This window comes from Ictidomys tridecemlineatus, chromosome 4 (genome assembly GCF_052094955.1).
Source record: "Ictidomys tridecemlineatus isolate mIctTri1 chromosome 4, mIctTri1.hap1, whole genome shotgun sequence".
NCBI lineage: Eukaryota > Metazoa > Chordata > Mammalia > Rodentia > Sciuridae > Ictidomys > Ictidomys tridecemlineatus.
In genome coordinates, this window is record NC_135480.1 from 21,634,337 (window position 1) to 21,659,042 (window position 24,706).

General features: G+C 60.1%; 1 protein-coding gene across 7 annotated transcripts in view; it reads right to left on the minus strand.

Annotated features, from left to right (window-relative positions):
- Nucleotides 1-22,165, minus strand: part of Tspan18 (tetraspanin 18) — a 154,105-nt gene extending 131,940 nt beyond the window's left edge. For 2 of the 7 annotated variants that reach the window (XM_078046180.1, XM_078046175.1), the window contains exon 1: nt 21,912-22,164. The gene's annotated coding sequence lies outside the window, so the exon portion shown is untranslated. Of the gene's footprint in view, nt 1-20,970; nt 21,223-21,671; nt 21,822-21,911 lie in introns of those variants that run through there. The other 5 variants (XM_078046181.1, XM_078046176.1, XM_078046182.1 and 2 more) reach the window with 4 other exon arrangements.
- Nucleotides 22,166-24,706: the final 2,541 nt, after the last annotated feature.

The following is a 24,706-nucleotide window of genomic DNA, read 5'->3' on the forward strand; positions in this document are numbered from 1 at the left end:
CTACATCTCTTCCGGCCTCCTGGGTGCAAGGCCGACATTTCCAAGTCCTGAGACCACAAGAACTCTTGCTCTTGGGCCCCACGAAGGGGCAGTGTCCCCAGCAAGACCACGAAGGTTTGGAGGTGGCCCTGCCTGGAGCCGGTCACCTCCCCGTGCGCAGTTCCAGGCCACAGAATCCAGACGGGGCCCTGCCAGCCGGATGCATTGTTTGTTGACAGATAAAAGCTCCAGCAGTTTACGGCTCCAAAGCTGAGCCAGGGAGCCAGGGAGCCAGGGCTTTGTTTCGCTTTGTATTAAATTAGCCAGTGGGGGGCTGGGCGGGGCTTGGGATGGTTCCTGCTGCGCCTGCAGCGCACAACCCCCCGGGCAGCCCTTAATGAAGCTGCGGAGGCTGAGCGCATCCAAGTCTCCCTGGCACCAGCCTCTCCACCTGCGTTGGTCTCCCTGAGGGAGGGGGAGGGGGAGGGGAGGGGGAGGGCAGAGGGCGGGGCTTCCCACCCAGCCGCCCTGCCGCTCCGCCCACCAGCCTCCGTTCCGGCGTGAGACTCCCAATCAGCCTCCTAATTGTGCCCCTGGGTCTCAGTGGGGAAGAGGTGGGGCGGGTCTTTCCCGTTTTGTGGGGGAGCCCGGGGTTTCTCCCCACGTGTAACTGAGCTCAGCCGTGGGCTCTGGATGCTGCCAGCAAGACCCCTGAGGGTCTGCCCAGAGCAACTGAGCCATTAGCTCTCGGTGACTTGGGCAGGGAAGGCAGGGACTGTCCCAGCCCCATAAATTGGCTCTGGGGCTGTTCACTCTCAAGGGCTGACGGCAGTTACCTCCCTCCCGCACCCCATCTGCTGGGGGCTTTTCTGTGCACCGGGCACGTGCCAGCCTGGATCTCGGTGCCCGCCGACCAGTACCTGCCCGAGACAGATGCGGCCAGGCCTCCCGCTGAGCAGGAAGGAGCCCGCGGAGCCCTGAAGCCCTGGTCCTGCTGTCCTTGGGCAGCACTGTCCACCTGCTCCCCTAGGTCCCCCCTGAGAGCACCTGCCATTGTCTGGGGGAGAGGCGGGCGAGGACGGTCCCCCAGACCTCCCGTGCACAGGTCGTGGTGCTTCCTTCCACCCTGCAGGGCCGTCTTAGCCACGTGCCCATCTCACAGGTGGGCAAGGCGAGTCCCAGCGGTTTGTGGAACTGCCGGCTGGTGAGCCGCTGCTGGAGGGACACACTTTCTAACACAGCCCAGGCGCCTGGCACAGATAAGGGCAGGAACCGAGGCTCAGAGGCCACAGGCCCCGAGTGCAGTCCCAGAGCCACACGGGGCAGAGGCAGGGCCAGAGCCTGGGATCTAGTTTGCATGCAAAGCTGCCCAGGGCAGCAGCCTGCCGTCCAGCTGGCTTGGGGGATGCGGCCAGCACCGCAGTGTCCTGCTGTGTGTGTGTGGGGGGGGACACCTGGGGTCTCAAGGGCCTCGGGAACAGCCTGGCACTTGGTTAAAGAACAGACTGGCTGGGGCTGGAGTTGGCCTTGGCGCTGGACTGTGTCTCCACGGTGCAGACCTTGAACTCCGCGGGGACGCCTTGTGCGGTCTCCAGCATCCTGGAACACGTGTCCAAGGACTCGCAGCCTCCGAGGGAAGCTGTGTTAAAAAGCCACACGACGGTAGTAGAGATGTTTCCACACGGCCACCCGCCGCTCCCAGGCAGTGAAAGCCAAGAACCTCACCGGAGTTGAGGGAAGGGCCAGCCCCGCGGCCACCGGCCACCGCAGCTGCCGCCTCTACTGGGCTGTTAACTCCGGCAAACCGCACTGCAACTCTCCCTACCCCTTCCCTGCTTGAGTCCGTGTAAATATATTCTAATGCTGGGGAGGCGCCTGCGGGGACATTAGCATTTTGATAGGCTTCCCTTCAGCGGGAGCAGAGGGCTTTAAAACTCATAAGATCAATCCTTCAGGTCCCTCTCGCCCTCCCCAGCGAGTGCCAAGAACTTTTTACCCCTTAAGGACCTTGATTAAGAAAGAAAGTTAGGAACCCAGGGAGCTGGGCCCGGTCAAGAGAGACCCTGGAGGGAAGAGACCAAGTGTGTCCCAACAGGATGAAATGGCAGAATCGGGATGGGGTTGGTATAAAGGCCGCCGTGCTTGGTGGGGATTGGAGCTTCTTTGACTCAAAGAACAAGAAGTTCTGGAGAGAGGAGCCCCTGCCTGTCCCTAGCAGCACGGCTCATCTGACTGCAAGTGACAAAGGCCAGGCCCCTTCACGTCCTGGCTCTCTGGCTCCGCGGCTTCTGGGAAGAGAATCACGTGCCCGCGGATTTCATGCTGGGACTCAGGATCAGGAGGCCGATCCCTGCAGCCAGGCCCTGACTTCCAAACCCTGGGTCCAGCGGGAAATGGATGATGACAGTAAAGCAAGATGAGTGACCAGGGGAGTCCTAGGGACTGCCTAGGGATCCTGGCAGGAGGTCGGGACAGGCAGAGAGGACACCTCAGCTCTGGAGGAGGCTCCCGGTTCTTCCTTGAGCCTTGATTTCGAAAATGTAGTGAGCCGTGAGGTGTGCGCCATCTTTTAGACACCATCAGAGAGAATAGCACAGATTCTGTTGAGAGAAAGGATCCTGGGGCTGGGGTCGTGGCTCAGCGGCGGTACAGCACTCGCCTAGCATGTGCGAGGCCCTTGGTTCAATCCTCAGCACCACATAAAAATAAAATAGAGACGTTGTGTCCATCTACAACTGAAACAATGAAATATTAAAAAAAAAAAAAAAGAAAGAAAAAGGATCCGAAGCTGGGCTTAGTGGCACACGCCTGTCATCCCAGCGAATGGGGAGGCTGAGGCAGGAGGATTGCGAGTTCAAAGCCAGCCTCAGCAATAGTGAAGCGCTAAGCAACTCAGTGAGACCCTGAACCTAGATAAAATACAAAATAGGGCTGGGGCAGGGGCTCAGTGGTTGACTGCCCCTGAGTTCAATCCCCGAAACCTAAAGAAAAGAAAAAAGAAAGAAAGAAACACGACCTGGAGATCAGGCGAGCAGGGAGGTGAGCCTTCTCACCATCTTCCTGGGGCCCGCCGAGCATCACTGAGCACCCGGGGATTCTAGAGGAGCGCAATTTAGTGTGAAATGGCATGTGTCCTTGTTCACGGGTTTTGGCTGGTTAACAAAGAAAAAAAAAAAAAAGACAACTCCAAGGTTAGGGTTCCTCTGCCAGATACAGGGCACAGACCAGAATCCGCTCGGGGCCTTCCAGAACACCTCTCCGGGCTCCCTCCTCCTCCAAGGCCCTGGTCCTCTGATTCTTCTCAGGACACGGGACTGACTCCGTCATAACTGACGTCAGCCTGTGACCCACATTCTAGATTTATAAGCGAGTCCTGGTTTTCATTTTTTTCTCCATTTTACCGACAATTCACGTCTCTCGATACATCTCTCTTGATGCAGATGCGCACACACACGCACGCATGCACACGCACGCACGCACACACACACCACTGTCAAAGAACACAGTTTCACAAAGTGGAATCTTAAATCTAATCGGCTTCATCAGCGATTCATGAACCGGGCGGCCCCGGTCTACAAAATGGGAGGCTCTCACTGGGCAGAGGTGGGGAGGGGGCTCTGACGGTGGGAAAGGTGCAGCAGAAGCAGAAGCAGGGACCACAGCAGATGAGCTATTTCCAGTGACTCTCCTTACCCTGCGGCCTAATGGTAGCCCGTCTGGGGATTTTGCTGTCATCCTGCACCTGATCTCTTTCAAGACCAGATCTCGTCGATAAGCAGCCGGGTTTGGGGTTGGTGTGGAACCTTAGCAAGAGGGACCCCATTCTGATGGGCCTGAGGCAGAGCTCAGTCCCAACAATCACCTCCTACATTTTACTTAACCTGTGTCTACACACACACAGCACAGGGCCGGGAGATTGGAAGGAAATAGGCAAACGTTATCTTGAGGTTGTTGGCACGTGTAGGTGTGACTTTCATAATCAGAAAAGGAAAAGGGACAAACCTTATTTTTTTAAACGTGCAGACATGCTGCTTCCCAGGATACCCCAAATGAATCACCCGTGCAAACTGCTTGCTACGCCATCCATCAGGCCCTTTTGTAAGCTCTTGCCCATGGATTACAGCCTCAGGGCCCCACCAGGCCCTGTCAGTTGCTCTCCACTCTGCAGGTAAGGAGGAGGAAGCACAGCGGTGGCCCAGACCACAGGTTCAAGGGTTAAGAACCTTCCTCCGAACCCAGGCAGCCGCACCAACCCCAGAGCCTGTGCGCTCACCCGCCCTGCCAGACGCCCGCTGCCTCCCAAGTGGAAAAGGAAGAAATAAACACTTCTGCCGGCTGCCAGGGTCGGGCTTGGCCAAGACGGCGTCCCCACCCACTCCCAGAACGCCCTGTGCTGACAGCAACCAAGGCCCCGCCAGCCTGGAATCGGACTCACGCGTCCCTCCCCACGGCCAGCCCGCAGGGCGCCTTGGCTCTCCAGCCTCCCCTCGCCACACGGAGACCGCAGGCACAGCTGGGCATCGGCCAGTAATGGGCCAGTGTCCTGGGCACTTCTCCACCTACTCTGATGACGACGTCCCAGGCTGTCACAGCCCTGACCGGTCTCTGCCTGCACTGGGATCCCGTTTAGGAACCACCCTTTGCTCTATTATGATTTTACTATCATTATTTCTTTGCCTTCAGTGTGTTGGGAAGGGCCCCAGCCTGGGAACCCCAGGGGACACAGGCTCTGCCTCCAACTCACTGTGTGGCCTTGGTGAGGTCACCAAGCTTCTCTGAGCCACCTTGTCTGTGAAATGAAGGGACTTTGACCCCAGATGCCTTGGAGACCCATCTTTTGCTGCTTGCATTCTCTGCTGGGGTGTTTTATATGCAGCCGACGTGGACCCCACCCCGCCCCCGGGACCCCTGTCTGTTGATTCTGGGGAAGTCTCTCCACATGGCAGGTCACTGCCGGCTAAATCCATGTGGAAACCAGGTTTTGAGGAAGAATGCCCTGTGGTCTGCAAAGCCAAATCAGGGCAGGGGCTGCACAGAGAAGAGGCCTTCATTCAAACAGAGCCCCCGGGGGGCCCCCACCACCACCTTGTAAGGGTTGACCCTGTCCCGATATTTATTTCTGTACCATACTCTCTCCTCCTGGTGTCTGAACACCTGCAAACCCAGCGGGATTCTCGGGTAAGTGCTGCGTTTCCCAAGCTTCCAAAGGAAAAGCCCCATTTCTCTTGCTTTGCCCATAAACATCCATCCATCCTTCACCTATGACTCCGGGGAAGAGAGGAAACGTCAGCCACTAAGGAAGCGCCCGTACCAAAGACTCACCCCGAGGAGACTGAGATCAACGGCCAGAGGACACCCAGTGAGTCCCCTAATAAAAAGGAAACGTCACTGCGGATGGGAAGATTCTAGCCCACGGGCCTGCTTCAGATCCCTGGGTCAGCTGCCACCCCTTCTGGGTCTCGGCTTCATTACATGTCCCCTAATGGCCTGTGATTGTCAAAGGGGGTTCCCCGGGGTCCCTCCGGGTACCAAAGCCCCTCCCCCCATGTTGGCTGTGCCAGCCGGGATCCGTCTCGGGCAATTTCATACTGGGAATCCCATTTGGAACTTTCTTGGAGTTCTGTGGCCACAGGTCAGAGTGAACGTCACCAGATAAAACCCTCCCAGGTCCTCTGCACGGTGGAGTTTGGACCCCAAGGCGCGCTGGTGACCAAATGGCTCCTATGAGAAGGCCTCCCAGCCGCCCATGGACCGAGTCCCTTAGGGATGGAACTCTAACTCTGGGCTGGTGCCCTCTGTGCCAGGGAGGGAGCCCACAGCCCAGCAAAGGGTCTGCGGAGACCAGTGGAGAAAGCTGGGTGCGGGCTCAGGGAGGGCGCAGAAGTGGCCACGGCGCCCGCCCCCAGCCCTGGGGCCGACTGTGCCGCTGGGTCCTCTCCCAGGGCGCCAGCGGGGGACCTGGGCATCAGAGGACTTGGAGACACGAGCCCAGTCCCGCCTGCAGCGCACAAACAGAGACGCGGCCAGGGAGCGGGCAGAGGTCCTCAGGCCAGCAGGCTCCGGGTCTGGAGCAGCGCTGGCTGCAGCCGGACTCCTGCTTTAGACCTGGGCTTTCCCCTTGCTGGGTCCCTTCGGGCCCCTCAGGACTGCACGGCCCCCAGTGCAGAGCCAGCCCGGCTCTAATCCACCGTGGGCCCAGGCTCCAGAGTGCCGTCCTACACAGATGGCCTGGATGTCACCTGCCGGGCTGTGACAAGGAGTCCACAGGGCGCCATGCGGTCAGTCCTCAGTAAGGTCCAGCCCTTGTCCCTGGAACGTGCCGGGAAGAGGACACACCCAAATGCGCCAGCTCCTGCTGGGCTTGGGCAGGACACCGGGCCCCTGCGTTTCCAGCCCTGCCCATCCCCGCCACCAGCAGGGGCGCCACGTGACGCTGCGTCTGTTTCCCCTGACACTTCGGCCGGCCTCGGTTTACCCCCTGAGAAGCCAGAACAGCCCACGGCGAGGAAGGAAGAGGGGGCATGGAGAGGAAGCAGGGACAGACCCAGGGGGCGCCTCGTCACCTCGGGGGTCTATATGAATCACCACCTGACCTTCCAGTTTCATCCCGACCTTGAGTTAATTTCCACCTTGAAATGAGATGGCGTCTTCAGACCCAGGGAAGGCTAGGAGGGGATCCAGGTGGCACACAGTCTGCCTAATGAGATCAAGTCCACCCATTGGCAGAGCCTGGGAATGTCAGAGGCCGAAGGAACCTTGCCTCAGAGCATCTGCGACATCCTGCCGGAAAGCAATGACCCCTCTAAATGTACAGAGAGCAAGGAAACCAAGGCCCAGAGAGGTTGAGTGACTTGGTCCATGTCACGCAGCCATAGAGCCTGTTGGTAAAAGAGGCAGAGTGAGATGAGTTCTCCTGTCCTACCAGCTCTGCCGGGGATAAGGGAGGGAAGTCCGGTGTGAGAATGAGTGTGCAAACAGGTCTATGAGTGTGCACCCTTGAGACCTCTGAGGCAGAAGGGGAGATCTGGGGGCCACCTGAGGTTCCGCCTGGCAGAGCAAAGGAGTGAGGATGAGTGTGCAAGAGTGGTGTGAGTGAGGAGAAACCCGTGTGCTAGGAGAAGAGGGGAGAGGGAGGGGGCAGAGGAACAGGTCTGGGCCATTTTCAGTTCCCACAGTGGAGTAAGTGGGAACAGATTGTCCGAGACCAAGAGGCGGATTCAAACCACATCCTTCCCACCGAGTCCAGCCCCGGGGCCGGCTCACAGCAATCGCTCGGCAGCGGCAGTGTCCCGGCCACTGTCAGGACTCTAGGCACAGGTGGAGAGCCAGGCCAGCACAGTCCCCTCCCGTTTTCCAGATAAGACCACTGAGGCTTAGAGAGGAACCTCACCTTCCCCCTCTCTCCCCGCTCCCTGGTTTCTGGGAGGGACAGCAGAGACGTGGACGGCCATCCGCCCGGGCAGGGCCGCTCCTGGCAGCTGTGGGGGAGGGGGAGGCAGGCGCCAGGGAGTGGCGTGTTCCCCGGAGCCAGCAAGAGGCCAGGCAGACGCTGGCCGCAGAGCAGGCCTGGCATCCCCACCAGACCCGCAGGATGGGCTGCAGGAGCTGGGTCCCCTGACAGGAAGGTGCTGCCCGGGGATGCAGACCAGCTCTGGGTGCCCGGGGGGGCCAGGGAGGGGCGCGACGCCAGGGCCACAGAGACCAGGTTTCCACGTCCCACCCCAATACAGCACAGAGAGGGCGTGCCGTGCCGGGGTGGCCGCTCCTGGGCCGGGGAGGGAGCCCCCAGGCCCTGCAGGCGGGAGGGGGCTGTGCACCTCCCAGCCACCATCCCCCCACCCTCAGGCGCTCTTTGAAGTAGGGGCTGCTCTTCTGGCTTTCCAGGGGGTAAACTGAGGCCCAGAGACTAAATAACTCACCAAAGTCACCAAACAGCGCCTTCAGGTGCAGCGAGCCCTGAGCCCCGCACGTCCAGGCGTCCTTGTGTCCGTCTGTCCAGCTCACCCGACACTCACTGCAAGCCTTTCTCTCTGACAAGGTTGGAAGTCCCGGAGGGAGCACTGTGTCACGTGTCCCCATTCCAAGTCCAAACAAGGACCCGGAAGCAAAACGGGGGAGTGGCAACAGGCTTCACCCCAAAGGGAACCGTGCTGCTCCCCCCAACCCCCTGTGCCACACGGGGCTCCAGGCTTCCAGAACGTTCCTCTGTGGAGAAAAGCAGAAATCCCGCGTGTGGGTCTCCTTGCCCGCTGTGCCACCCGGTGAGAAAGAGCTTTCAGGTTCTCTACTTCGTTATTAGAGTTTCTAAAACTGGGATGTCACAGACGGGACCTGGACCTGAAGGTGTTCGACTCAATAACTGTCCACAAAAGGAGCACACAGGTGCCACCACGAATGACCAGCAGCATCCAGGAGGCCCACGTGGCTCCTTCCGGGCACCCCCAACTCCTGCCCAGAGGTAGTTTCCATTGTGGCTTCTGCCACCATAAATTTGACTTTGAACTTCATATGAAGAGAATCTTGCTGTGTGTGCTCCTTCCTGTCTGGGGTCTTCTGCTCAGCCTTGGGGTGCTGAGATTCCCTCAAGCCACTGCCAGCAGCTGGGGTTCATCCATTTTCTTTGCTGTATACTATTCCGCAGTGGGGAGCGCTCCCTAACCCACTCTACTATCTGTTCACATCTGGATTGTTCCATTTATTACCTGTGGGGAGCAATGAAGCCGTGGACGTCCTTACACATGCTTTCTGAAGAGCATTTATGGCTTTTTCTGTTGGGCAGATTTCTGAGAGCAGAGTTGCGGGTCGCGGGCTCCGTGTGTGGGCTCAGGTTGAGCTGCGTTTCCCGCCAGGTCCATGTTGGGTCAAGTTCAGGCTTTAACATCGCGCACATTGAACAAAACAGTCCTGCAGCTCGGATCTGGCCCGCTCATCGCTGTTTGGCCTCCTGGGCCTGAGTGTGGGTCTTAGCGGCTTCACGTCGCCATGACCAAAAGGCCTGACGAGGACAACTCAGAGGGGGAGACTCCCATTTTGGCTGTGGTTTCAGAGGTTCAGTCTGAGGTTGGCCGACTCCACGGCTCTGGGCCCAGGGTGACGAACATGATGGTCCCGAGGGCGGAGGAACGCAGCTGAGGAGGTGGCACCAGGGAGCAGCGAGCCCAGAGAAAGGACTCCACTGACCAGGGACCCCAGGGACACGCCCCAGTGCCCACTCTGTCCAGCCGTCCCTACCCCACTCAGGTCGTAGCTCTCCTGACCCAGTTGTTCCCCTCTGAGCGTCGGGCACTGTCCCACACAGGGGTTCGGGGACGCCTCCTACCTAAACCAGGTCAGGGGTCATTCACTTTGCCACTGGCCAGATCCTGTCCCTAGGAGCTGACTGGACTCCACAGGTTCACACAGCTCGGCCAGGCAGGTTCCAATGCCCTGCAGTGTAGGGATGAGCCAGCCGAGGGGTTCATCATGGAGAGCAGCCCCACTGAGGGCCATCACCGAGGTCCTCCATCCCCAGATCAGAGACGGAGCATCCAGGTCCCAGCACCTCCATCTCTGCGGCTCTGGGCGCTCCCGCCTCTGACCACAGCAGACATCAATAATGGATGTTGGCACGCCTCCCCGAGGAGACAGACCCTACCAATCAATCAGCTGTGGATCGGAGGTGAAAAGCCCGAGCCGGCCAGGTCCTCAGGCTGCTCTCGAGAGTCAGCATTGGCCCAGGAACCCGTTTCCTCTGGCGGCTCGGCCTCCTCACACCCAGGATGGTTTTACGAGAAACAGGGAAAAGAAGCCAACCCCCGCTGGCCCCTCCCTGAAGTCGGCTCCTCGGGCCAACCCGGGCAGGACTGGGGAGGTCCTCTGCCTCTGCCCTGGGGCGTTTCTGTTTGTGTACTTTTTGTTTTGTTTTGCCCTGGGTTTTGCAGAGGACAGGCCCAGAGAGGACTAGTGCCTTGCCCAAGGTCATCCAGCTCGGAGCAGCAAGGCTGGGACTTGCACAGACACCCCCATTTCTAATCCAGGACTCTTTCCCCACGCCATGGAGTTTCTCAGGACCAATTAGGAACCCCCAGAAAAGTCAGAGACGTGCCGGGGACTTGCTCGTCTCAAGCCAGTCCCATCTGTTTAGCTTCTCCCCAGTGAAGCAGTCAGCAGTGGAGCTGGCCGGGCGGCTGCCCCTGGCCTTGGCAGAGAGCAGCAATTGGCTCCTGAGCTGACCTGGGCTGTGGGGAGCCCCGTGCCGCTGGAGTGGGTGATGGGACACTTCTCAAAATCGCCCTTTTCCCAAGTGATAATGCACTGAAGCCAGGGAGGGCCCCGTGGGGTGTCCCCATTGGTCCCTGTTGTCTCCCCACTCCCTGTCTTTATTAACATCGCCAACCCTCACAGCGCTTTCTGCTGCAAATGGAAGCCAAGCAGCCTCCTCCCCCTCCACCAGGCCAGATGGCTCCCTCTTGCTCTCTTCCCCTCACTCGGTGCTAGAAACTACTTTATTTTTTAATTTGTAAGAACTGAACGTTCCCCAACATCTGCAACTCGGCCTTCCCAAAGCCACGGTCAGCAGAATGTGCCCCAAACTGGGTCCGCCCTCGGGAGCGGCTGGATCTTCCATCCAGAGTCCTGGCGGGGGCCGAGTTGTGAGGCAGAGGAAGGTGTGGGTGCCCGGGTGCCCGCCCACCCCCTGGGGTGGGACTCTCCAGATGGCTGCAGGGTTGGGGCGTCCTCGGCTGCCACAGGAAATGGCAGAACAGGTGTGACGGGAAAATGATCCACTCAAAGTGTGGGGAATTCCCAGCTCCGACTTAGAGGGTCCCATGGAGCCTCCAATGCCTGAGGACCCTGCAGTTCACAGGGAGGCCCCGTTGGCCCCGCAGAACATTCCAGATGTTTGGATATCCCTGCCCCTGGCCACTGCACACCAGGCTTCACAAGGATGAGGGATTTAGTAGGCCATGCTCCCACCAACCATGGCGGGGCTGGATTCCACCCACCATGGCCTGGCCTTAGAGCCCAGCGCTAACCACCGCACCACAGCGCCCAGCGCTAACCACCGCACCACAGTGCCCAGCGCTAACCACCGCTCCACAGGGCTCGTTCTTGTGCTTACCAAATCCATGGTGAGGGCTTGGTCTCATCTTGCCACTCCTCACCCCAAAGACATGGTCATCCTCCCTTCAAGGTCCCCCTTACGTCCCACAGGACTCTCGGTGACTCCCTAAGGCCAAGGCAGGGCCCAGCAGCATCCAACGAGCGGCCTGTGTGTCCAGAGGTCAGCCGCAGCTCCGAGTCCTGCCTGGGGCACGGGAGGGTGGCGCTGCCCCTGCTCACCACAGAGAGGCCGGCGTGGCTGAACAGGAGCAGGGCCCTGCCAGTGCCCAGGATCTGGCTGTTTTCTGAGTCCCTCCGAGTCCCGTGGGGCGATTCAGCAGGTGGCCCCAGGAGAGCGAGGGCAGGGAGCATGTCCCTCTGCAGGGAAAAGACAGCAGCTGCCCCGGGGAGGTGGGGCCTGCTAGGCCCCGCGTCCTCCAGCAGGACCCCCGCCACCAGAGCTGGCAGGGTGGGAAGGATGGGCCCCGATGCTGGAGGGATCGCATGTCTCGGTGGCACCAAGCCCCAGTCACCACGTGAGGCACCTGGGACCCGCCAAGTGACACCTAGAGCACAAAAGCACTGAGTCCTGAGGTGGCCCTGAGGGAGGGACACAGGGGCCTGAGACCTGAGTGGGTGGGAGCCCGGGCCCTGAGCGGATCCTGTGGTGGGCACGACCAGGGGTGGGGCAGGGCCAGAAGTCAGTGGTGCCCCTGGCGGATGGACGGGGCGCGGCCTCCGGTCAGGTCTGCAGTGGGGGGGGGAGGGGCAGGGAATAGAGAAAGGCCGCTTCTCCACCACAGAGCTCAGAAAAAGTCCCCTTCCAAGAGAGGGCCTGGCCTGTGCCGGTTCAGAGGCACCTGTCCAGTGTCCCAGGTCCCCTCCGCCTGCTGGACGAGCCCCCGACTCCATAACCTCAGCGCCTCAGGCTCCCGTTCTGTAAAGTGGGGTGACAGTCCACTCCTGTGAACCACTGGGCAACAGTGACACAGAGTGCGTGTGGCTCTGGCGTCCTCATGGGCCACCCGAGTTTCTGAGGGAGCCTGGGCTGGGGCTCCCTGGCCCCGTCGGGTGAAGCGCTTGACCCTCTCTCTGCGGTCCTTTGTTTTCAGGTGGGGGACGGAGGCTGAGATGGGTAGATCACTTGCTCTGTATCACGGATGCAGCGGGCGAGGGGCTGAGCAGGATTGGAACCCAGGTCCAGGGGACTTCGAAGCTAAAATTTGCTTCTCGGCTTACAGCCCCCGTTAACATGGACTTTGCAGGACTTTACAGCCACCAGGACTTTGCAGTGCTGGGCTCGAACCCAGGCAGGGCCTTGCACATGCCCGGGAAGTGCCCTGGCATCGAGATGCCCGCCCAGCCCTACAGCTACCCCCGGATGGCTTTCTTCTAGCGGGTATTGAACGGTAGTCCCAGAAATGTGCCCGAACTCCCGCACGCGATTTTATTTAACTATATCATTATCATTATTATTGTTTTCCCCCAAAGACTATTAGTGAGGCCCTTTTTCTTTATACACAAACACACACGCGCACACACACGCACACACACACACACACACACACACACACACACACGCTCTTCTCAAACAGGTTTGAATAGACCTTGGTGAGTGGCCGGGCTACCTAGAAACAAAAATTGCCTGTTATTTAAATTCAATTACATAGCAACCACATTTTTAAAAGAATATTTTTATTTGAGCTCATTGTGCAACAAATCATCAGACACTTTTCTTTCTTCAAATTACTTTGAGAAGGAAAAATTATCAAATGAAAGGGAGGAAATGTCGCGCGTATCATCCCCTCTACTGAAGCTCCTGGGGACGGAGGGCCCCTGTCTACTCTTAATCTACTTCAGCAACCCCCTCTCCCACCAGCGGCCACACCTGGCCTTTCTGAGCACTTGTCTCCAGGGATGTGAGCCTTGGGGGTCTTGTTCCCCTTTGTAGACTCCGAGGGGAGACCCAGGGGATCTGGAGCAGGAAGGAGACCCCAAGAACCATCAGCCCCCCACTACCCCAACAGGGAACGGCATCAGAAGCTCACAGGGCTCTGAGCATTTGTCAGAGCCTAACAGGATCACGTCCAAGGCTGGAAGTCTAGGACTCCCAGTCCAGTGCCCCCTACTCCAGCATTTGAAGAGCAGTGGGGCTGGGACTTGGGGCTGCAGCCCAGCACCCCCCTCCATTCTGATTCTGTGCTTATCCCACGGTCCCGGGCCTCCTGGGAGCAACACCCCCACCCGGTCTCCAGACACAGACAGGGAAGGCCCCACCCTGGCCCAGCTCTGCCCCCTAACAGCACCAAGGGACCCCCAGCGGGGCCCTGCAGGACACGCAGGCCAAGCCTCAGGCGCCTGAGAGGCCATGGTGGACCTTGGCTCTGCAGCCTGCTTTCCCAGCAAGAACCCCTGGGAAGCAGAAAAGGGCCACCGCAACCCCTGGTCCCAACATCAGGATGGAGTCGCCCTCCACCTGGCCCCTGCCCTCCCTCCCCAGGGCCTGACCCCGGCTCCCCCAGACTGCACACGCCCCGGCCCACGACCCGGAGTCGCAGAGGCCAAGACCTGGTCTGTGCGGACCAACCGGGGAAGGGCAGGGCCAGGAAAAGGCCGGAGAGCGTCAGTCAATGGCCTGAGCTTGACACCACTCAGGGGACTGCCCAGCGGCCCACAGCAGGCTCTTCTTTCTCAACCATGAGCTACTGGCCCTCAGATCCTTGCTGGGGGCTGCCGCTGGAGACAGGGGACACCTGAAGCCAGGCAGGTGTGTCCGTGTTGATACAGAAGGAACGTGTCACGCGTCACCACCAAGTACACAGGACCCTTTGAGCTGAGACGGAGGCCCCAGAAAGTAATTTGTCAAAGCGGTGACCACGGTCCCAACCGAACTGGGATTTGAACCTCTGAAGCTGCAGGCCTGACCCTGGATGGTGGGGGGCTCCCGGGCCTCCGCTCCACGTGGGGCTGCCGCCTGTCCACCAGCCTCTGCTGCTGGGCGCCCAAGCCCTCCTGGGCCCCTGAAGGTGGGCTCTGGGGCTGAGAGTCACCATTAAGCCCCCTCAGGGCTGCAGAGGTGCCCGGCAGCTGCCCCTGGGAAAAGCAGCCCCGTCTTTGCAAGTTGCACTGATTTCTGAGGCTCACGGTAAACCCGCGATAAATACCAAGGAAGACAAGTGGGAGGATGGGAATGGGGACTTTCAGTCAGTCCTTTCAAATAATTTTTTTTTCTAGAAAACATATATATTTCCAATGGGTTTTTAGTTCCTATACATTGATATTTCTCTGGGACCATGGGGATGGAGCAAAGATGGTTAATAACGGCAACCAGCCAGGGCCTCGCTGTTGGCAAAATGTGCTTGACACAGACATGAATCTCCTTTGACGCTAAAAACCGGGCTACGGGAGGTGCAGACACTCCCCGCTTGACTGAGAAAAAAACTGAAATGTAGCTGGATGTGGTGGTGCGCGCCTGTGATCTCAGCAACTCGGGAGACTGAGGCAGGAGGATTGCAAGTCTGAGGCCCGCCTCAGCCACTTAGTGAGGCCCTAAGCAACTTAGCAAGACCCTGTCTCAAAAATAAAAAGGGCTGGGGATGTGTCTCAGTGGCAAGCACCCCTGGTACCCTTAAAAACAAAACCAAACCAAAAAAAACAAAAACAAACTTGAAATGTGGAGACGGTGACTTATCAATCACTCACTAGTGGCGTAGGCGTAAGAACTTAGGCAAACGGCGCCACGTGTTTACACTGCTTCTCTTGGTGATAAACAGGGCAGTAGCACTGTCACTCTGTTACGGGTTGAAGTGCGGACCCTAAAAAGACATGCTGAAGCCCAAGCCCCGGTACCTGTGAATGTGACTTCATCTGGAAACAGGGTCTTGGCAGATGTCATCAAGTTAGGATGAGAGACAGACACACAGAGGAAGAGGGGATCAGAGGTTGGAGGGACACTTGCAGAGGCCAAGGAAAGCAGAGCCACCGGAAGCCAGGAAGAGGGGGGCAGGGAGCCGCCCTAGAGCTGCCAGAGAGACCCTGTCTGCCCCTGACTGCAGGGTCCTGGCCTCCGGGTCTCTGGGATGACATTCCCGTGGTTTTCACCCAATCTGTGGCACCATGTCACAGCGGCCTGGGAATGTCCCATGCCCGGCCTCTGAGGGCTGCCCAACTGGGGGCTGCAGAAGCCCAGATGGTGCGGGTTTGACTGCGGTGTATTTGAGGGACCCACGGTGCCCGAGTCCCAGTCATCCCTGGTCTCAGTGCTTCCCGGGAATCAGGAGTCCGGCTGTCTCCTCAGCACCTTGCCCGCAGCTCGGTGGGGGGCTTCACTGTCCCTGGGGACCAGTGTCCACCATGGCCAGGCGGAGGAAGGCAGCCCGGGGCCCATCGGAGGCATTCCGGTTTGGCTGGAAAAGCACCCCACTCCCCCCACCGCCACCCCAGGCTAAAAAAAAAAAACAAAAACCAAAGAGCCCAGGAGCCCTGACAGCGCGGGCCGCCCTGCTGGAAGGAACCCTAAATGTCAGGCAGCAGGTGGCCGTGGGCCTGCTCCCCAGGAGCTCTGCACACTTGGCCAGCCAGAGCACACTGCAATCTGTCCCAGCAGGAGAGGAGCCACATGGGGGGGCGGGCGGTGGCAGGGAGCCTGGCTCACAGCATCCCCGGGCCTGGAGGAAGCCTGGTGGTGAGCTCGGAATCCCTCTCCCACTTCACACGGAGGCCACGTCCTTCCACGGGACAATCCAGCCTGGGCCGCGGGAGGGGAGCGGTACCTCTCTGGGCCTGAGTCCCCTGCTGGGCCCCTCTGGCCTCTGCCCAGGAGATGCCTTTGCCTGGGGCAGCTCTTCCTTATGACCCAGGTGGAGAGGAGGTTCATGCCAAGTGGACACCCAACACCGCCCCAGGGGCTGCAGTCGCCGCCCACCTTCCCCACGGCGCCCTTCTGCAGAGAGACGAGGCCGGCTCAGAGAGAGCTGGACGCCAGGGTCCCCGCCTGCACCTGGCCCTGCTTCAGCACCAGGAAAGAAGGGCTGAAAGTCTCTTCAGGCTCCCGCCACTCGCTGCCCAATCCCACAGGGCAAAGAACCATCCGGGCTGCAGGTGCCGACCCACAGCTGCAGAACCCCACCTGTGCTTTGGTGGCCATCCCAACACTGTTCCCAAGGCAGTGGGGGGGGATGGGGGCGAATTCCTGTGGCTGCCACTAAGAATATCTGAGAGGATGACTTCTCTCACCTCAGGCCCCTATCCCTCCATCTCGCTTCCAGAAAGTTCCTGCACCTTCCCTGCCTCCTCCAGCCCACACCACTGGAGCCGGGGAGGCGGAAGCAGGAGCAGGAGCAGATCCTGGAAGAAGTTCTGGAAAAAAGTTCTCAGTCGATTTTCAATAAGCCAAAGGAGGTCGCAGAGCGCTGGGCGGAAGGTCAAGAGCCTGGCGGTGCCCTTGACCTTGACGGCCCTCAGGGCCCGCGCACTCCAGGGTATGACAGGCGCAATAATCACTTCCAAATCCACAGTCTCGCCGGAGAGCAGCCCACCTCAGGAATCACCTGGAAAGGAAGCCCCGGGTTTTGAGGGCTGAGGACGGGCCGGTCTGCGCTACAAGTCTCCAAGGCATCATCCGAGTCCTCGCCCGGCCCATGGAAATGGGTGGCCACGGTGGCCACCAAACGTCCACACACTTCCTAACGTTCCCAGCCTCGGGGGACAGTTCTGATCGCAGTCCTCCAGCTGAAGGACGGACGGAGTGTCGGTGTGGCTTTCCCTCCTCCCGCTTCCCCTCCTGCACTCACTCGGATGCCACAGGTGCAGCCACAAAGATGGCAGAGTCGCCCTCAGCCCGGCTCCTGGAGCAACTGTGGGGAGCAAAACAGTCCCACGCTAGCCCAGTGACACCATCAATAAGGTGTCAGGCCCTGAGACCTGGGGCCTGTGCTCCGGCAGCTCGTTTCTTAGCTTCCCATGTTGCTGTTACTCTGATTGGGGGGATGAGGAGCCCAAGGCCGCACCGCACCGCACCGCACCGCACCCCACAGGCAGAAGCAAGACGGAACGCCCCGCGCCCCGCGCACCCTTCAAGCCAGTGCAACTTTGGTTGCTTCTTGGGATCACTCTGCGCCTGTGAATAGCCAGGACCCCCAAACTCTTAGCCCTCCCTGACCCCAAGATGGCAAAGGACCGTAGGCAGGGAAACAAGGCGGACTCTCAGAAGGTGCCTGGACGGTAATCAGAAGCAGGGCGCAGGCGCCACCTAAGACCTCAGCGCTCCCTCCCGGGGCCTGGGCTCACAGGCCTGGGCTCACAGGACCTTGGGCGCAAGATGAGATCACGGAGTGACTTCGCTGATAGGTCCGAGAAAGAGGTCGGCCAGGGACACGGCGGGGGCTGTGTCTGCCCATCCTACGAAGCAGGGTCCAGCTCCTGTCCCATAGTGGACCGGTTCAGAGCGGCCATCTGCCCGGAGGGAGAGGAGGGAGGGGCAGCCGGGGCGCTCATGACCCCGAAGCCTTAGATCACAGACGGGGCCCAGCCCAGGTCACCCAGCCAACCAGGGGCAGGGCAGACAGGCGGGCCAGCCAGACACGGAGCAATGGACGGAGCGCGGATTATTCATTTGAAAGTGCAAAGTGGCCTCTGGGAAGGTGGCCTTTGGTTGGGAGGACCTGGGCGCAGTTTATCAGCTTAGACTTACGATCTGCACATATGGTCTTCGCTCGGCAGTTAGGGACAGGAAAGAGGGTGGAGGGAGGGACCGCAATGTGGCCGAGCTGAGAGCTTCCCTCAAGCGCCAGAAATCCGGACATTTCAGTGATGTCAAGTTGGGCTTCCTGCCACAGGGATGGGGCCACCAGAAGGTCCCTCAACGAGGCAGGGAAAAAAGAACTATTCGCCCTTGTCTTCTACCCCATGAGCAAATGTTTTGCACACCCACAAATCCATGGCCAGGATTATCGCAAAGGATCCAAGTTGATTCTTCCAATATTACTGTGTCATTTAAAAATAACAGTAATGAAGGCAGCGATGATGGTGAGCATTTATTGAGCATTTACTATGTTCTGGGCATCTGACACGTTCTATCTCATTGACAGGTCACAACAGTCTGATGTGGTATACTGGCTCCATTTTTACTAGGTCAGGAAACTGAGGCACCAGAGGTGGAGGGGCCTAAGGTCACAGTCGGATATGAAGACTCACCATCATTTGAGCCCAGGCTGTCTAACCACCTTGCCATGATTCTTCCAAAGAAAAAGGAGAAACAGGCTCAGAGAGGGCTGGCGACTCTGTGGAGTTCACACAGCTCTATCTGGGAGGGATTGAAGGCTGGGACACGCCTCTCCTAACTCCTGCTTATCGACCTCTCCACTCCATTCTGTTGCGTGGATGGAAACACTCACCCACCAGCGATGAGCTTGTCTGTGCTCATTTTCCAGCTGTTGAATTCACTCACGGACCCGGCCTCAGTGTGTGAACAGGAGCGAGGGCTGGATCACAAGATAATAAGACCCGGATGAAAGCCCTGCTCTGCCTGCTGCAAACCGGGGGTCTCATCCCGTAAGTCTGGTTTTCTTCTTAAAAAGTGGCTCGCTCTCGGCCCCCACTCATCAGATGGAGCGCTGATGCGGGTCCAGGGTGGCAGCCCGGGCAGCAGGAGGAGCCCAGCCTGGCATCTCAGCTCAGCGGCATCAGTTGCAGAAACGCCTGATCCACAAGCAGCCTGTGCTCCGTGGGACCGAAGTGCTGGCTCCAAGCCCCCCTCCCGCTGCGGCGTCCCAGCAGAGCGTGAACAAATGTTCCTGATTTTCCTTCTCAATGGCTAATGAAATAGGCCGGAAGAGCAGCCCTGTGGAAAGGGAGGGGTCCCTAAAATATGCCACCCAGCCACCAACGCTGACTCCTGCCAGGGAAGAGCGAGGCTGGACAGGCATGCAGAGGAGGGAGGTGACAGAGCAGCTGACGGATGGCATGGGGCTCCTGGCAGGAAGGGGTCCCCGTATTACCCTTACTCCCCGACTGCTGAGCAGTTTATCCGCAAGCCAAAAAATGACAGGAGCCGGGTTTTGACTCTCCTGGATTCACAGACTTTGCTGTGTCCGGGGCTGTGCCCAGCCGGGCCAGCCAGCCTGCCAGCAGTGGCCCCCTCTGCTGGACTGAAGACAGGGCCCAGCAGGCCTGCCAGGCGCCACAAAAGGTGAGACTTTAAAAGGCCACCATCTCCTCAGCCACCACGCCCAGGTACAGGCTGGGGAAACAGAGGCAGGAGGGCAAATGGCCCCCAACGCCACCCAACGCCACCCTGGCCATCAGAAGACTTGGACTTCAAACCTGTGGTCTCTCCCTGCCTCGGTCCCTCCTCTAGGTCCTCAAAAATCCCTTGCCTCATGTCACCTCCACACCTTCCCCTGCCCAGCACCCTGTCCTTCAGCCGGCGGTGACCACTGGCACTGCCTTCACCGACCCAGGCAGCTCCTCCTGATGGGGAGCGTTTGAAGGCAGGAGTCCCTCCTGAAGTCGGCCCAAGGCGTCCGACACCCAGGTCCAGAATAACTTCCAGAAAGGGGCCTGGAGCCTTCATTGATCTCCTGCCCGTTCAGATTTGGGCACAGGGGGGACATGGACAGCGGGCAGCCACCACTGAACATCTGCAGAATCAGAGCCCCTGGCGCTTGTCTGAGAGTCTGAGCAAGACACGGACGGACGGGAGGCTGGCGGTGTCCCTCAGGGTCTGGGACAGGTGTGGGGGTGGGGAGGACAGGCCGGACACACAAGCTGCCAGACTTCAGGGGGCCGAGCTCACACAGGCCCCAAGGGCAGGGCTGTTCCCAGGCTGGCTCCCCTCTCAGAAAAACAAGAGTCACTACAAGTAAAACAGAAGAAGCAAACAAAACAAACCAGAAAACTCCTTTTGTTTTTTGGACCCCCAGAAAGTCTTAAAGAGGCGGCCAGAGAGGCAGGACCGCCCCACCCTTTCCCCTCTCTCTCTCACTCCTCCTCTTCCTCCTCCTCCTCCTCCTCCTCCCCCTCCTCCATTCAAAATAGAAGTCGCACTGGTCTTGAGGCAACTTTGTCCTGGAGCATTTTGGTTGCATCCAACAAAAAACTGACAGCCCAGTGTACAGCGGACTCCACGTCCATCACCTTCCCGGGGGGCGGGGGGGGGGGGGGGGGGGGGACTCTCAGGACACCGAGTGGGACAGGTGTACCCAAAGAGTGCATGTTGGGGGAAGGATCCCCTGGCTGCGAGGAGGCCTGGGCTAGGTGTGGGATTTGCTCCAGGGTATTCTCGTGGGGTGCAGGGAGGAGGGTGGGAACTTGAGAGAGCTGTGAGGCAACAGTCAGTGTCCCTTCAGTGTCGGGTCCCTTCAGTGTCCAACAGCCCCACATGGACAAAGATGACACTTTTCACCGATGCCGGCGGCTGGCTCACTTCCCAAGGCACAGCCACAGGGACTCAACACACAGAAGTCCTGAGGGAGGTAAGAGGGACGGCGGGCAGGGTTTCGCCAGTACTTGTGAAATGACCAGATGAACGCGCCCCAGATGAACGCGCCCCGGAGACCCCAGACCTGAGGGGTGAGAAATTGGCCCCTGAGAAATCCCACACCTCGGCCTGGGCTGCGGCTCTCCGGGGCCCCTCCCCCGCCCTGCTCCTCCCCGTTGACTGCGCCCAGGGAGGGAATGGATAAGAGTGGCGCCACCCCAAGACCCCACCCAGCCCACACCTAGAGACCGGGCCAGATCCGAGGAACAAAAGGTGCCGCTTCTACAGAAAGACGCATTGCACAGTTTGGGTTTGGGAAACTTCAAGAAACCTCAAAGAATGAACGTTCCAAGCCACGCTCTCCACGCTAGCTCCTGTTCTCGGAAAGTTTCTTTCGTTTTTGTTTTTCTGGGGGTGAATGTTTCACTCACCCTTTGCAGACCCCCAGGAAAAATCACCTCATGTCAGCCGATCTGTCCAGTGATAACCGCGGCAGGCGAGTCTCAGGCTCGGGCCCCTCCCCGGGTCCGCTGGGGCGGGTGCCGGTGCGCCCTGGAGCCCAGCCTGCGGGCAGTGGGGCTGGGGTTCCGCGTGTCCCGATTTCAGCGCGGGTAGCGCCGGCGCTCGCCTTCCGAGGGAGAGTGGCCTGGCAGGGCGCCCCCTGGCGGGGACACTCACCTCGCTCCAGCCCGGAGCCAGCGCGGGCGCGAACCGCCGTGGCCCGCGGCGCTCCGAGCCATTCCCTCCACGCTAACCCCGGGAAGCCCGAGCTTCCGACCCACGCAGCACCCACCGATCCTCCGCCGACCCCCGCCGCACACCCCTCGTAGGAAAGAACGCGGGCGCGGGCAGAGAGCGAGGCGCCCCCGCCCTGCCTGGCCGCCTGCGACCCCAAAGGCGGCGCGCACTCAGTGCCCCGGCCGGGTCCAGTCATCTTTGCCGCCGCATCCCCCTCCGGGTCTCTGTCCCTACCTGTCCTCCTCCAGGCTGGCTCGGGGCGCATCCCTTTCCTTAGGGCACGGCCCTGGCCGAAGCCCTGAACCTTGAAACCACACCTGCCACCACCACCCCTCGCCACTCTCGGGAGCTCCCACTCAGCCCCCGGGAGCGCTTGTCGCCGCAGGTACTGCACCTGTCCTGGGCGAAGCTCGCGGTCCTGGGCGGTCTCCGGACAGGGACCGGGGCCAGTGCGTCTCCCGTGCCCCCTCCAGGGCTAGCTGGAGTAGAACTTGGCTCCTGGGCTTCCCCGGGACGATCGTGGGACTCGCATCCCGTCCCCAAACCCCACGGGGCGGAACGCTCTCCCAGGGGTCGCGCGGGTGTCCCTGGCCCCGGGGACGCAGCGACGGAGCGCCCCGCGGGCCGCGCCTACCTTGCAGCGGCGGCCGGACCCCGCGCCAACTCGCCGGCGGCCGCGGGGGAAAGTTTCCCGGGCGGAGAGGCGCGCTCCCAACTTGCAGGGCGCCCGCTGCCTGCCTGGCGGTGGCGGCGCGGCCGGGGACCCGCGGCGCGAGGCGGCGGCGACGCTCGCTCCGGGCCGCGGCCGGGGCTCGGGCAGGGGCGGCCTCGCGCGGCTTCGCGGTGGATCGCTCGGCGCTGCGTCCGCCCGCAGCCTGGAGCCCCCGAGACGCCGGCGGCAGCTGCAGCCGCCCGCCCGCCGCCGCCGCCGGCCCCACCTCCAGCCCCGCTCCGTCCCGCCCCCTCCCGCTCCCGCCCCTCCCGCCGCCTCCCTCCCGCCGCCGCCGCCGCCGCCGCCGCTCAGGCACGTCTCCCCGCCGCAGCCTCGGCCTCCGCCTCCCGCCGGCATCCCGACCTCGCTCCCGGTCCCGGGGGTCCCTCTGCCCACCTCCCCCGCCTCCGCCCCGACCCCGTCCCTGGCCCCGCCGCGCTCCCCGCCCTCGCTTGGGGAGGTCACCGGGGCAGTGGGACAGTGGCACGCCAGACCCGAAGGATTCATTCCGGGGGGGAACTTTGACGCGGCGCCCTGGGCCCTCCTGCAGGATGGGCAGGGGACTCCTCCACAGCGACCTCGGTGGAGCCTGGGGAGTGGGTCCTGCTGGGCTTGCGGAGAACGCGGGCTCCGGCGGGAGGAGGCAGACGGACCAGATGCAAATGACTGGATCGCCAGGAGCCAACCTCTGGGCTGGGGCTTTGGGGGAGCTGATTGTCTCTTCTGTGTACTACTGCCCCAGCAACACCCCTCCCTGGCCCCTGACACAGGACTCCAGGGGACATTTAACCTCTGAGCCTTCTCTGTTCAAAGGCTGCGGGGCCCTGCCCAAGCCAGAGGATCAAAGAGAGAGAGGGCTTGTAATTGCCCAGAAGAGAGGCTCCGGGTGCCCCGTCTTCTTCCCTTGGTGACACAGTTCTGAAGCTCTGAAGGGTCCCGGTGGGTGGACCCTGGAGAGACAGACAGACAGACAGACACACACACACACACACACACACACACACACTGCAGGAGGGCCTTGGCTAACTGATTCTCACTAGGCAGTGAGTGACTGATAGGAATCGAAGCCACTCCTGTCTTGGCTGTGAAGGTTTGGGGGAGCAGGAAGTTGCTGCCTCTCCTCGTCCACACTGCAGGAAAGAGGTATGCTCCTCCAAGGAGTTAAGGGACAGCTGGTCCTGGTGACCACTACACACTGGATCACAGAGAAAGTTGAACGGGGGCAGAGTGTCTAGAGTGGACCGTGGAGACGGAGAAAAGCCCCCATTCCCAGTTCTTCAAGGGACCCGTGTGAGCACGGCGTCACTCACCCAGGGGAGAAAACCTCACAGTGGGATTTCTGCAGGAGCAAGGATGAGACAAGAGGTGTCCGTTCACTCCTCCAGCTGCCCAAACAGGGTAAGGGGAGAGGCTGGCCTTCGGGCTAAGAAACCCCCCAGACTGTTGCTGCGGGAGGCTCTGGGAGGCCCCGTGGACACTTCAGGAGGACAAAAGTCCACCTGAGCAAGGGAGCCGGGAGGTAGAGGCCAGAAACATCAGAGGGAGCCCGGAAGGAGCCCGAGGGCCTGGGCTTGAAGACCAGGCGGGAGAGCGAGGAAGGAGGGCGGAGCAGCCCACCTGCCCAGCTGGAGGTGAGTCCAGGTCAGTATTCCCAGGCCTCCGGCCTCTCCTGCCTCCACGGAGAACTGGGCCCTCACTGTGCACCCCTGAGGCCTCTGCTTAATAGTGGTCTTTAAATCAACTCTGATTTTATTTTTTGTTTTACTTAAAGGAGCTGGTTTTAGAAAAGATATCTTATATCATTACCATAAATGGGAAACCAGCATCCCGTGACTATAAATAGAAGGAAACGTAAAAATAAATACAATGAAAGTAAGACATATCATGAAATTCCAACAGTGTCTCCTTAACCACCATTAAAAAGAACTCCACCTGGGAGGGCGGCAGGCCTGGGCCCCACTCTCTGTTGAAATGGACGGTTAGCGAGGACCCCAAGGCGAGGAAGCCTGGCCGCCGTAGCCTTGTGAGGTCCCTCAACTGGGAAACACGAACCTCCGTAGATGAAGCCAAAAAAAAAAAAAAAAGGTATTTTTTTCAGAAGTTAGGAACCCGTAGAGTTTGGTCCTGCAGGAGATGAAGCCACTCTTGCAGAGCACAGCACTCAAAATATTCTTGCAATCATGGGCAGCGAGAGGAGGAGGGAGCAGGCCACCTCTGACCAGCGGGTTGACATGGAAGTGATCTGTCCAGGAGCCTCTACGCCCCATTTTCCTGCTGCAGGAGGGACCGGCGGAGAATTCATTGTTCCCGCGGGGAAGCTGGGGAAGAATCGCCCCTGGAAGCCCGTGGCTGGAGAGCTGGGGGCTGAGGCCAGGCCTTCCCATGGCCTTGAAGTGTGGGATCTTTTGAAAATAGTCTCCTTCAGGAAGCTCTGAGACTCTATTTTTCTCCAGAACCTGGGGGGAGAGACAGGCGCACAAACCAACTGCTCAGTTGGCCTGGAGGTCCTCCCTTGGCCCAGCTGGCCATGCTGATCGGGCGGTGCTGTGGCCCAGCTCCTGGGCACAGCACACCTGGTGTGCGGGTTTGGGCACCCGTCTCCTGGGAGGCGGAGAACAGAGCCCCGGGCAGAAGACCACAGCCCGGGTTCCGGTCCTGCTCATCCCGGCGGTTCCCTTACCTGCTGGGCCTCAGCCCTCCATGGCATTTGGACAAGA